Genomic DNA, 13,961 nt, shown 5'->3' with positions numbered 1-13,961 from the left:
TGGGATGGGCAGGATGCTATCAGGTTGGTGTTTTTTTTTTTTAATATGATTTTATTTGTTAATTTGACAAAGATCACAAGTAGGCAGAGAGGCAGGCAGAGAGAGAGGAAGGGAAGCAGGCTTCCCGCTGAGCAGAGAGCCCGATGTGGGGCTTGATCACAGGACCCTGGGATTGTGACCTGAGCTGAAGGCAGAGGCTTAACCCACTGAGCCACCCAGGCACCCCTCTATCACATTTCTTAATATCGTGTGAAATATTGGCAATTGTCAGATTCAAAGTTCTTTTGGTAATGCTTACTTCCCATGTACTCTGTGCCGAGAACTATTGAGATGCTAGAGAAACAGTGGTCAGCCCTTGTCCCAAAAGCAGTACATATGACTTCAAAGAGTTATCTGTACTCTCTTGTCTTCAGTTCTCTCTCTCTTCCTTTTCTTTTTTTAGGATTTTTTTTTTTTTTTTTTTTTTTTAATTTTAGAGAGCGCCAGGGTTGGGGGTAGAGGGAGAGGGAGAGAGAGTCTCAAGTAGACCCCGTGCTGAGCCCGGAGCCTGATGCTGGGCTCAATCTCCTGACCCTGAGATCACGACCTGAGCTGAAACCAAGGTTCACATGCTTAACCAGCTGTGCTGCCCAGGCTCCCCTTTTCCAATCCTCTCTTGAGCATAAACGGGGCTTTCTCTTCCATCACTCTGCTGAGGCTGCCTTTATCAAGGTCACGAGTTCTCAGTCCTTATCTTACCTGCTCTGCTTACTAGCAGCTCTGACTCAGGTATTGGAAACACTTTATTCACTTGGCTTCTGGGACCTCTCATCAGACACTCACCTTCCCCTTTGCTACCTCTAAAGTTAGCAGACCTTGAGGCTCACACCCTAGGAGATAAATTTAGTCCTATACCTTTATTTATTTTTAATTTTCTTTTAAGGATTTTATTTATTTATCAGAGAGCGAGCACAAGCATGGGGAACAGCAGGCAGAGGCAGAGGGAGAAGCAGGCTCCCTGCTGAGCAATGAGCCCCGGACCCTGGGATCATGACCTAAGCTGAAGGCAGCTGCTTAATTGACTGAGCCACCCAGGAGTCTAGTCCCATACCTTTAAGTATCAGTTACACGTCACCATCCCCAACTTACCCATGGACTACAGACATGAACTGGGTAAAATTGTCTCTTCGACATCTTGACCCGAATGGCTAGTGGTCATTTCATGGTTAATATGTCTGAAATGGGTCTCTTGATTTTTTTTTTTTTTTTTTAAGATTTTATTTATTTTGGAGAAGGAGAGTGAGAGTGTGGGGGCAGGGGCGAGAGAGAGAGAATCTCAAGCAGACTCCAAGCTGAGTGTGGAGCCCAGTGCGGGACTCAGTCTCACCACCCTGACTGAGATTGTGACCTGAGCTGAAACCAAGAGTCGGACGCTGAACTGAGCCACCCGGCCCTCTGGGTCTTTTGATATCTGCCACTCACAAACTTGCTTCTCTGCCAGTTAGCCCCGGCAGTAAATGACACCACCATTCACTCAGTTACTCTAGCCAAGGACCTGCAAATCACCTATGATTCCTTCCTCATTCCTGATGGTGAGTCATCAAGTTCTGTTGGGTCATCCATCAAGGTGTATACATGTCGGACCGCATCTCGTCCTCTCACCCTATGACTCTCTCTGGTCCAGGCCATGGTTGTTTCTTGCCTGAACACCTGTAAAGTCTCCCCAGAGGTTTTCCTGCCTCCTTGCATTCCCTCACACAGTCCATTATCCATGTAGCACGCAGTGATCTTTTAAACCTCAGTGCCTTTGAATCACCTTCGGGACTCCCTGTGGTCTTGTAAGGCCCTACATGGTCTGATCCCTGCCTCCTCCTACATAATCTGCTCTCCCGCTTGCTCATTCCACTTTGCACTGGTCTTTTCCCTATTCTGTACAAGCTTGTACATCTCAGGACCTTTTCAATTGCTCCCTCTCCCTAGCCTGCTCTCTCATATCTTTGCATGGCCACCTCTCCTCATTCAGGTCGGGGCCCCCTCCTCGGGAGGCCTACTCTGACTAAAACAATGCTCTCTTCCCACCTATCCTTAATTTTTCTTCCTCACACTTGGAAGGAGTGTATGTGTGTCTGTTGTGTGCTCATGTTTGTGTGGCCACTAAAAGTGCATTTTTGTTATAGGTGTTTTTGTTTTTGTCTTCTCTGGCAAATTTCATCTGTTTTATTCACTGCTGTGTCTTTAGTACTAGAACAGTGCCTGACACAAAATGGAGGCTCAGTAATTATTGACTGTAAGAACAGAAGACCAGACAGGCACCAAGGAGAGTTTCAGTGTGGTATGGAATTGCTTCGGGGAAACTCAATGAAAGATGTGAAAACAAGTCTAGCTATCAAATAAGTTACTTTTGAACTACTCACACCCTTGCTGTCTTTCATTTGCAGCATTGACTCTAGACCGTTTCTTTTTTTTTTTTTTTTTAAGATTTTATTTATTTATTGGACAGACAGAGATCACAAGTAGGCGGGGTGGGGGGGAAGCAGGCTCCCTGCCGAGCAGAGAGCCCGATGCGGGGCTCGATCCCAGGACCCTGAGACCATGACCTGAGCCGAAGGCAGAGGCTTAAGCCACTGAGCCACCCAGGTGCCCCTCTAGACCGTTCCTTAAAAGGGACTGCAGAAGTAATACCAGTGCAGTTAAGGAAATGTAGAAAAGCATTGGGAAGAAAATAATAAAAATGATCCATAATAGGCCTAAGAAAGAACTACTGTTGATTTTTTTATTGTGTGACTTTGCAGGCTTGTTTTCCCCTATGCTGTTTACATTCTAAGAAATAAATTAGGGGGCACATGGGTGGCTCAGTGGGTTAAGCCGCTGCCTTCGGCTCGGGTCATGATCTCAGGGTCCTGGGATCCAGTCCCGCATCGGGCTCTCTGCTCAGCGGGGAGCCTGCTTCCCTCTCTCTCTCTCTGCCTGCCTCTCTGTCTACTTGTGATCTCTGTCAAATAAATAAATAAAAATCTTTAAAAAAAAAAAAAGAAATAAATTAGAGATTATACTGTATATGCTTTTATTTTAAATTAGTAATATATTGTGAAAACATTTTTTTCCAGGCAGAGGAACTCTTTTTGGAGAACGCAAACTAACTTCAATTATAAACATTGTTGTTACATTTTACTAGTTAGATGATATAGAAAATGTGTTATGTTATCCTTAATCTTATTTTTTCTAAAGAAATATATTCCCACTCAGTTTTTTTAATTAATTAATTTTTTTTAAGATTTTATTTATTTATTTGACAGATGGAGATCACAAGTAGGCTGAGAGGCAGGTGGAGAGAGAGAGAGAGGAGGAAGCAGGCTCCCTGCTGAGCAGAGAGCCCGATGAGGGGCTCGATCCTAGGACCCTGGGACCATGCCCTGAGCCGAAGGCAGAGGCTTTAACCCACTGAGCCACCCAGGCACCCCACATTCATATGCTTTTAATTGACATGACTAACTCTATCCCAAAAGTGTTTAGTTCAGCTCGCATAAAAACTTGGTCTAGGGTACTCATTTTGTTCCTCATGTTGTAAATATATATGTAATTACTGAGGAAATGCCCACAAAAAATTAAATGAAAACAACAGATTACTAAACAGTATAATTAAGAGAAGCCTAATTTTCTCTTCTTTCTTTTTTTTTTTTTAATATTTTACCCATTTATTTGACAGAGAGACAGAGAGGGAACACAAGCAGGGGAGGAGGTAGGAGAGGGAGAAGCAGGCTCCCCACTGAGCAGGGGGCCCGATGTGGGGCTCGATCCCAGGATTCTGGGATCATGACCCAAGCCGAAGGCAGATGCCTAATGACTGAGCTACCCAGGCACCCCAAGGAGCCTAATTTTCTAGAATATGTAGATTAAATATAGGTATAGAGCAGGGATGCATGATAGCAAAATGTAAACAGGTTGGTAGATGGACAGGGGATTTATGTCTTATTTGTGTTTTTCCGCATATTCTGTATTTCTTCGAACAAATTATTTTTTAAGCTACTTTCATACATTACCTGTATAAGAAGTCAAGGAGCATTAGAAGAATTAATTTAAAAATATGATTTCCTTGCCACCTGTCTTCCTGGCATCATTTTCACCTCTTAACCAATTACTTCTGGTATTTTCCTTCATATTTCTAAATAACATAAAATTAGTTGTTGATTTTTTAGGTTTTTAGAATCTGGTAACTTACAGAAGAGTGAAGAGTTAGCGCGGTTTCGGTCGTGTCTTTGTTATTGCGAAATCTATCAGTAGTGTTAGCTGTTGAGCCAAGTAATGTCACGTGATCGCATTTGTATTGTGTGTGACTGTTTGTTTCCTACAGAAGTCCGCGGTGTTTTTGGTGCTTGTTTTTTTTTTAATGATTGTTCTTTTAACCGGAGTACTTGCTCTCCTTCGTTCCTAAGCTGCTCTGGGGTTCTGGGCTGCCTGTCAGCTGTCTGCAGCGTTTGGTCACCTTCCTGTCGTGGGCTTTGTCACTCACCGCCCTTTTTCCGCTGCTTGTCATCTCCCACAGCTTTGATCTCTGTCCTCTCCCTTGATTCTTGTCTCTCCTTTTTTTCCTTGTGACTTTATATCTTTTTCATCCTTTAACTTTGATTTAGCAATGTTTTGGGGGAGAGTAGGGACACGTGTGTGTTCATTCCGGAACGGTGTATCTGCGTGGAGGTGAAGGGTTCTGTGACGACATGGGTGCTGTCCAGGTCTGTTCCTTAGGATGGCGTCTCAGCACTGAGATTCCAGGTCAAAAGCGGCGCATTTTAAGGTAGTTGGTAAATGTCGCAGAACTTCCCTCGAAAGGACTGTATTAATTTACATTTTCTGATCTGTGAATTTATTTGCTTTGTGACTTCCATCAAATTGAGTAATCCCTGTGTGCTTTTGATTCTCAGAATGGGAAGAAGAGTAATCCTCTTGTAGGACTGGTAGGAATATTGAATGAGTTCATATCGACGAAGTGCTGAGAAAATGCCTAGTACAGAGTAGCTGCTTGAGGGTTAACTGGTGTTAGTTCACATTACTGTGGTAAGGCCGTGTGCCCCTTCTCCCCCAAACTCACTGATTTTTATAACCTTCTCCGGATCGGTGATGTGGCAGTGATGCATTAACTAGCATTTCTTGGATAAATGATGAGGTTGATCATTTATTGGTACTGTTTGATAAGAATATTAACTCTATCCTGTCAGGTTTTTTCTTTTCCCTTGCTCGTGTCTATAGAGTTCAGAGTTTGGGGATTTTTTGTTTGTTTGTTTTAAGATTTTATTTATTTATTTGACAGAGATCACAAGTAGGCCGAGAGGCAGGCAGAGAGAGAGAGAGAGGAGGAAGCAGGCTCCCTGCCGAGCAGAGAGCCCGATGCGGGGCTCGTCCCAGGATCCTGGGATCATGACCTGAGCCGAAGGCAGAGAGGCTTCAACCCACTGAGCCACCCAGGCACCCCTGTTTGTTTTAATTAAAAAGTGAAACTGATGTTCGTACAGGTGAGGGACTCATGAGAAGAACAGGCAGTGACCCAACACCAGTAATACTTTCGAGGCCTCTGTGTGTTTGACCCCAATCCCCTTCCCTTTCCCACCCGAGATACTGGTCTGCTGAAGCTTGGGTAGTTTGTGCAGGTCTCTTTTCAAAATTCTTATAAATGGGGCCCCTGGGTGGCTCAGGTGGTTAAGCGTCTGACTCTTGGTTTCAGCTCAGGTCATGCTCTTAGGATCCTGGGGTCAGTCCCCAGGCCCCAGCTCCTGGCCCAGCCGGGGGTCTGCTGGAGATTCTCTCTCCCTATCCCTCTGCCCATGCCCCGCCACGCACGCACGCTCACTCTCTAAAACCAATCTGTCTTTAAAAAAAAAATTATATAAGTGAATCACACAGTATGACTTGCATTTGCCTTTGATCTTTTTGGAGTTAGATCTGAATTCATTTTTGTCTATTTTCTTTGCTTTTATTAATTTTAAATGACTACCTGGAGTTATTTACTTATTTTTTTAAAAGATTTTATTTATTTGACAGAGAGAGAGTGAGTGCACAAGCACGGGGATCAGTAGGCAGAGGGAGATGCAGGCTCCCCAACGAGCAGGGAGCCCAACGCAGGACTCCATCCCAGGACCCCAGGATCACAACCTAAGTCAAAGGCAGTTGCTTAACCGACTGAGCCACCCAGGTGCCCCTGCCTAGAGTTATTTATAATAGCCAATCTAGGCAAGGTGTTCTAGAAGTCGGAGAGAGGCAAGTGAGGCAGAAGTCCTGCTCTTCTGGAGCTTAATGCTTAGAAAGATATTTTTCAATGTTGAAATGAGAGAAATATTCAGCCATCTTTCTTTTTAGTTTTTTTTTTTTCTTTATTCCTAAACTGTGTTGACATAACATTATAATACATCCCGCAGTTAATCTTGGTATGATGTTGGTAACTACTTTCTTAAAGATGGTGACCTGTCAGCGTTATGTTTGTATTGTAAATTAGTATACGCTTGTGTTTTTTGGGGGGCTTTCCATTTGATTCATTCATCTGATGGTTCTTATAACAGTGTGTGATGTTTGAATTCTATGATAGCATATGTTTGAGTTATATAGCAAACAGGTTTCACACATTTCCTCCCATTTTATTTTCACTTAGTCTTTAGCTGAATTTTTTTTTTTAAAGATTTTATTTATTTATTTGACAGACAGAGATCACAAGTAGGCAGAGAGGCAGGCAGAGAGAGGAAGGAAAGCAGGCTCCCTGCTGAGCAGAAAATCCAATGTGGGGCTCGATCCCAGGACCGTGGGATCATGACCTAAGCTGAAGGCAGCGGCTTAACCCACTGAGCCACCCAGGTGCCCCTAGCTGAATTTTTTAAAGTAAAAAATCCCTAAAGTGCTTTGGATTACTAGATTTTCATTATCTTGTTGTTTTTAAAGACTTTATTTGACAGAGAGAGAGCATAAGTAGGCAGAGGGAGAGGGAGAAGCAGACTCCCCACTGAGCAAAGAGCCCACATAGAGCTCTGTCCCAGGACCCTGGGATCGTGACATGAGCCAAAGGCAGATGCTTCACTGACTGAGCCACCCAGGTGCCCCCATAAGATTTTTTTTAAAGAAGTATTAATTTATTTGAGAGAGAGTGAGAGTGCGTGTGTACGCATGTGGGGAGGGGCGGAGGAAGAGCGTCTTGGGCAGACTCAGGACTGAGTGTGGAGCATGACGAGGGGCTTGATCTCATTATCCTGAGATCACGACCTGAGCCAGGGTCAAGAGTCAGAGGCTTAACTGACTGAGCCACCCACGCACCCCTCAAGCTCCGCTTCTGCTTCTAGTTCTCTTGCTGTTCCCACAACATCTGCCGGTACTTCCTCTGCTGGAGTCCTAAACCCCTCAAGGTCATCCGTAGGGTTGGAATCCATTTCTTCCTCTGATGTCTTCCTATGAATGACGAGTGTTCTTAACGGCATCTAGAATGGTGAATCCTTTCCAGAAGGTCTTCAGTTTACTTTGCACAGATCCGTCAGAGGAATCACTGTCTGTGCAGCTAGGGCCTTCTGAAGTCTATTTCTTAAATAAAAAGACTTGAAAGTTGAAATGAGCCCTTGCTGCACAGGCCGCAGAGCGGGTGCTATGTTAGCAGACCTGAACACAGCGGAAGTCTTACCGTCTGTCACCATCGGAACTCTTGGGTGACCCGGTGCCTTGTTAAGAAGCAAATCTTTTTGCTTTTTTTAAAGATTTTATTTATTTATGTGAGAGAGAGAAAGAGACAGAGAGCATGAGAGGGGAGAGGGTCAGAGGGAGAAGCAGACTCCCTGCTGAGCAGAGAGCCCGATGTGGGAGGATCCTGGGACTCCAGGATCATGACCTGAGCTGAAGGCTGTCGCTTAACCAACTGAGCCACCCAGGCGCCCAAGAAGCAGTAGTGTTTTGAAAGGAATCTTTTTTCTGAGCAGTGGACATAAAATATCCAATAAATTAGGGCGCCTGGGTGGCTTAGTGGGTTAAGCCTCTGCCTTCAGCTCAGGTCATGATCTCAGGGTCCTGGGATCAAGCCCTGCATCAGGCTCTCTGCTCAGCGGGGAGCGTGCTTCCTCCTCTCTCTCTCTGCCTGCCTCTCTGCCTACTTGTGATCTCAATCAAATAAATAAAATCTTTAAAAACAATTAAAAAGTCCAATAAATTGTGTTGTAAACAGACGTGCTGTCATCCAGGCTTTGTTCCCTTTCTAGAGCGTGGGCAGGGTAGACTCCGCATAACTCTTAAGGGTCGCTGCTGAGCAGAGAGCCCCATGTGGGGCTCGATCCCAGGACCCTGAGATCATGACCTGAGCCGAAGGCAGAGGCTTTAACCCACTGAGCCACCCAGGCGCCCCAGAAGTTAATGTTTTAAACAACTCATGTGATCTGACACAAAACATGAAGATAGAGCTACTATCTTCAAGATTAAAATGTTCAAATTCTTCATTTTCCAACAATCTAGTCTCTTGATACAACAAACTAGTAGAATGGGAAGAATTTTAAATTTTTTCATTAAAACATGAAGATTATCTATGGGCAAAGAAAAATAAAATTTGGTCATAACTTTATCAATTAATCACGGTTAACTTTAAAAATGAATCTAGTAAGAATTTTTATACCTGTCTTTGTAACTTTATAATTTATGGTGAACACCCTCCTGAGTATTTTTTTATTCACTCTTAATGGTTACAAAGAGTTCCACTATAGAGATAAATTATCTTGCTTCTCCCCAAACTCTGTGTTTAGATAATTAGAGTTTCTTAAATCTAATGTGAATCACTAGACTGTTTCCAGGTGGGTCTGTTTTCGTTTTTGCTACCATAAGCAATACTGGATGAATATACTCACTGTAAAATCCTGATGAACATGCATGAGCACTTCTTTGGGATACACTCTTATAAATGGAATTTGTAAACCAAAGAACATGTGCATGTTTTAAAGCTCCATGGCCTGCGGCCAGATTAGTTTCCAGTTGACACTTCTACCAAGAGGGTATCAATTACCCTTTTCTCCATGTTCTTGGCAACATGTGGGACATTCTTTTTTTTTTTTTTTTAAAGATTTTATTTATTTGAGAGAAAGAGAGAGAGTGAGAGTGCATCCGCATGAGGGAGGGGCAGAGGGAGAAGCAGGCTCCCTGCTCAGCAGAGAGCCCGATGTGGGACTCCATCCCAGGAGTCTGGGATCATGTCCTGAGCTGAAGGCAGACGCTTAACCCACTGAGCCACCCAGGTGCCCCCATCTGGGACATTCTTACCGACATCTTTTTTGTGGTAGCCAGTTTTAAAGATGGGAAGTTGTGTCATTATTTTAATTTGTATATTTATGATCACTAGGAAGATTTACCCTTTTCCCCAAAGTTTTTGCTAATTTACATTTTTATTATTTGCCCATTTTCTTTGTTTTAAAAGTAATTTATTTTCTAATAATAATCGCTATAAAAATTTAGTAGAGAAATGTTAAAACCTTTTGTAAACCTAAATTCTCTTTTCTTTCCTCTAAAATCATCACTGGCATAGGTTGGTGTATATCTTTCTAAACTATTAAACATTAAGTGTACAAATGCATACACAATTAAATGTTACTCATTCCTAGGTAGCTTTCACTTTTTTGTTGTAGCTATATTTTTGAACTTTGTGTATGAGGGAAAATAATTTTTAATCTCTGTAATAAAAAACCTTTATTCTCTTGGATTTTAAACATTTCTATCATCTACAAATAATGGTAACTCTTTCCTTACAGATAGGCATGCTTCTAATTTCTTTTTCATGTGTCAGTATAACAACTACAACTACTAAAACAATGTTTTTTTGTTGTTGTTTTTTAAAGATTTATTTATTTATGAGAGAGAGTGCTCGCACGTGAGCAGGACGAGGGGCAGATGGAGAGGGAGACAAGCAGACTCCCCAAGTGGGGAGCCCAATGTGGGCTCAATCCCAGGACCCCAGGATCATGACGCAATCTGAAATCAAGAGTCAGATGCTGAGCCAGGCACCCCTACTTCAACAATGTTAAAAAAAGTGGGGGGGGGGGCAAATAGGACAACACAAGAATACCTTGTATTATCAAGAATGGTATTGGCTTTGGACAGATTTTTAACAATGTCAAGAAAACACTGTTCTTAGTAAGAGTACTTTTAAAAATAAAGAGTTGGTGGGGCGCCTGGGTGGCTCAGTGGGTTGAGCCTCTGCCTTCGGCTAGGGTTGGGATCTTGGGGTCCTGGGATCGAGCCCCGCATTGGGCTCTCTGCTCAGCGGGGATCCTGCTTCCCCTTCTCTCTGCCTGCCTCTCGGTCTACTTGTGATCTTTGTCAAATAAATAAATAAAGTCTTTAAAAAAAATTTCTTAAAAATAAAGAGTTGGTGTTGAAAGGATCTGGCTTTTAAAACACATTAATGGTGGGTGCCTGGGTGGCTCAGTTGGTTGGGTATCTGCCTTCGGCTCAGGTCATGATCCCAGGGTCTTGGGACATCCCTCATTGGGCTCCTTGCTCAGCAAGGAGCCTGCTTGTCCCTCTGCCTGACTCTCCCCCCACTTGTGCACGATCTGTCGTGCACAAGATAAATAAAATCTTAAGAACAAAACAAAACACATTAATGGTTGGGGCATCTGGGTGGTTCAGTTGGTTAAGCATTCGACTCCTGATTTTGGCTCAGGTCATGATCTCAGAGTGGTGGGATCCAGCCCTTTGTCAGACTCTGGACCCAGTAAGGAGTCTGCTTGGGATTCTCTTTCTCTTTCTCTCTCTCTCTGCCCCCCCCCCAGCTTTCTAAATAAGTAAATAAATAAATAAGAATCTTAAAAAAAATTAAATAGAACACGTTAATGGTTAAAAAAAAAACCCCAATTATAACAGGATATATACTTACGATAATAGATGCTCGTCAGGAACTGTAAAACATGAATGGGAAGAAAGTTAATCATGTTAAACCAGTGGCCATAGACACAAAAATCATTAAAAGTCTATAACCAAAAAGATTTTTGTGTAAGATGGTGAATTAAGTCTATGCATCTAACTTTACTCCTTCCAAATACCCCACTAAACAATAATAAAAGTATTTTTCTCTAAAAGCATAAGCTCCTCAGGATGAAAGGGCAGGCAGAAACAGCTAAGATATACTGGAAAATAATTTACAAGACCCGAGGAAACTGAATCCTAAGCTAGCAATGGAGAGAGCCAAACAACAATAAGCTCATTTATGCTCCAAAGTCCACTACCTTCTTTCCCCTAAAACCCTCAGAAATTGGTGACACCAGATAGCTTTGGAGGTGGAAATGAAGCTGGGGGCAGGGGAAGCGTGGCTAAAATAACACAAACTTTTAAAGTAAGTTTAAGGAGATAGAAGGTAGTGATATAATGCTTTCAGATGTCTGAAGAAATATTATTTCCAACATATAATTCAATACCTAGTCAAGCTATCATTTAAGGGTGAGGTTGGAAAAAATGTTTTAGACATGTAAAGCTTCAAAAAGTATACCTCATGTACTCTTCTTCAGGAAGGTACTAGAACTACTAAGAACATCTCAGTCATCTGAACATATGTGATAGAGATTTATTTTTTTTTTAAAGATTTTATCTATTTATTTGACAGAGAGAGAGATCACAAGTAGTCAGAGAGAGAGGGGGTAAGCAGGCTCCCTGCCAAGCAGAGAGCCCAATGCAGGGCTCGAACCCAGGACCCTGAGATCACGACCTGAGCCAAAGACAGAGGCTTAACCCACTGAGCCACCCAGGTGCCCCTGCAGTAGAGATTTAGAATACGGGTAAAGAATTTGAAATTGAATTAGGGATACATACATAGACAACTAAAAAAACCCGGAGGAGTGGGGTGGAAGGGGAGGAATAGGGTGGCTGGATGATGGACATTGAGGAGGGTATGTGCTATCGTGAGTGCTGTGAATTGCATTAAGACTGATGATTCAGGGCCGCCTGGGTGGCTCAGTGGGTTAAAGCCTCTGCCTTTGGCTTAGGTCATGATCTCAGGGTCCTGGGATGGAGTACCCCATCGGGTCTCTGCTCGGCAGGGAGCCTGCTTTCCCCTCTCTCTCTGCCTGCCTCTCTGCCTACTTGTGATCTCTGTCTGTCAAATAAATAAATAAATAATCTTAAAAAAAAAAAAAGACTGATGATTCACAGTCCTGTACCCCTGAAGCAAATAATACATTATGCGCATATTTTTAAAAAAGAAAACTAAAACACATACACACACAACCAGAACAGTTGTTAATTCTTGGGAAAACAAAAAGTTATGCAGGAAAGGAAAAGTAAACATAGCTTCCCACGTGGCCCAGCTGTGATTTGCTATCACATCATCATACAAACGTAAACTCAGAATCTCAATCTAAAAATATTATCACCAAAGGATAGGGATCAGGAATAGTGTATCACTATGTACAACAAATATTTTAAAATAACAGGACACGGTTCTGCTGGAAATAAACACGAATCAATGGCAGTGGTCCCTATGCCTGAGCCATGAGCTAAGAGTGTCGCAGTGTATGGATTAACCCATCCAGACAGAGCCTACTTTTGGCAACCACTGTTTCAGCTAATAAGACTGTTTTCTTCCCCCATCCTTTTTGGGGATCTGAACATATTTGAATACGTGGCTGGCCTAATCTTTTAAACATATATATACTATGCTTGTGTCAGTATGGATTACTTTTCTCAATCCTTTAAACACGGGACCTCTTGAGGTCCTTTTAAAACAGTCCTTTTAAAACAAAAGCTATCCAAGTGAAAAAGCGGCAGTTTTGAGGTCTGCACTGCTATTAAGTGGCCGTTTTTTACAGTGATTGAGTATTTCTTTTTTTTTTTTTAAGATTTTATTTATTTATTTGACAGAGAGAGATCACAAGTAGGCAGAGAGGCAGGCAGAGAGAGAGGAAGGGAAGCAGGCTCCCCGCTGAGCAGCGAGCCCGACGCGGGACTCGATCCCAGGACCCTGGGATCACGACCCGAGCCGAAGGCAGCGGCTCAACCCACTGAGCCACCCAGGCGCCCCTGATTGAGTATTTCTAACTGGTCGATGCGTTTTGATTAGAATTATAATCTAAAATCACCTGGGTGATTTTCGTAAGCAACAGTCACAGAGCATCCTCTGCTGGTCAGAGAAAAAAAAAAAAACAGGTACTCTCACAATATCCCTATTTACTCCAATCTTTGCGTATGCGTTTGCGTTTCGTGCTTCTGAAATATTTATCTGGCGTACACAGTGCACGCGAAGATTAATGTTAAAGTTAAGATTTTGAGGGGGGAGAAAAAGACCGCAGGCAAGCTTAAAAATTCAAAACTTCGCCTCCCTTCCCGTCTCTTGAGCCCTCCTGGTCCGAGGCCCCTTCTCACGGGTCTCGCGGCAGCGCCCAGCCCTTCTCTCCCTGGGGCCCCGCCCGCCTGCTGGGACCACTGCCTGCTCCCTACACAAATCTGGCTTTCCTTTTCCTTTTCCTCCTTTTTTTTTTTTTTTTTTTTTTTTACGAACTGGGGTTTGGGAATAGAGCCATAGGAGAAAAAAGCCCGGAGAGGCCGGGACGAAGAGAGCGGGGTCAGCGCGCCCAACCCGGCGCCCCGCAGGCCCAGCGAACTCCGCCCCTCGCCTCCCCACGGGCTTGGCCAGGTCCACCGCCCACAGCGCAGCTACGCACGCCCTCAGGCCCGTACTTCGCGCGTTTTCCTGCACCGCTGCGGCCATTTCGCTCAGGAGCTCCTCGACGACAGCGGGCAACGTGGCTCCTGGCAAGGCGACGGCCATGGCGTCCCAGGTACTTAGCCTCCCGGGAAAGCCCAGCAGGTGCGAGGCTCCGACGGCTCTGGGGAGAATTCCCGCCGTCGGAGGCGGGGCCGGGCTCAGGGACGTCGGCGCGCGTCACGCGCATGCGGGCAGCCACGACGCCGCCTCCTCCCATCTCGCGGCCAGACCAATCCGGCGGGCGCTCGGCGTTGGGGGCGGGCCGTCCTGGGACCCGGCCGGGCCTGCA

The sequence above is a fragment of the Enhydra lutris genome, unplaced genomic scaffold (assembly GCF_002288905.1).
Source record: "Enhydra lutris kenyoni isolate GAN:26980312 unplaced genomic scaffold, ASM228890v2 scaffoldscaffold109, whole genome shotgun sequence".
Classification (NCBI taxonomy): domain Eukaryota; kingdom Metazoa; phylum Chordata; class Mammalia; order Carnivora; family Mustelidae; genus Enhydra; species Enhydra lutris.
The sequence above is the reverse complement of the archived record's forward strand: the minus strand, read 5'-3'. Positions refer to the sequence as shown.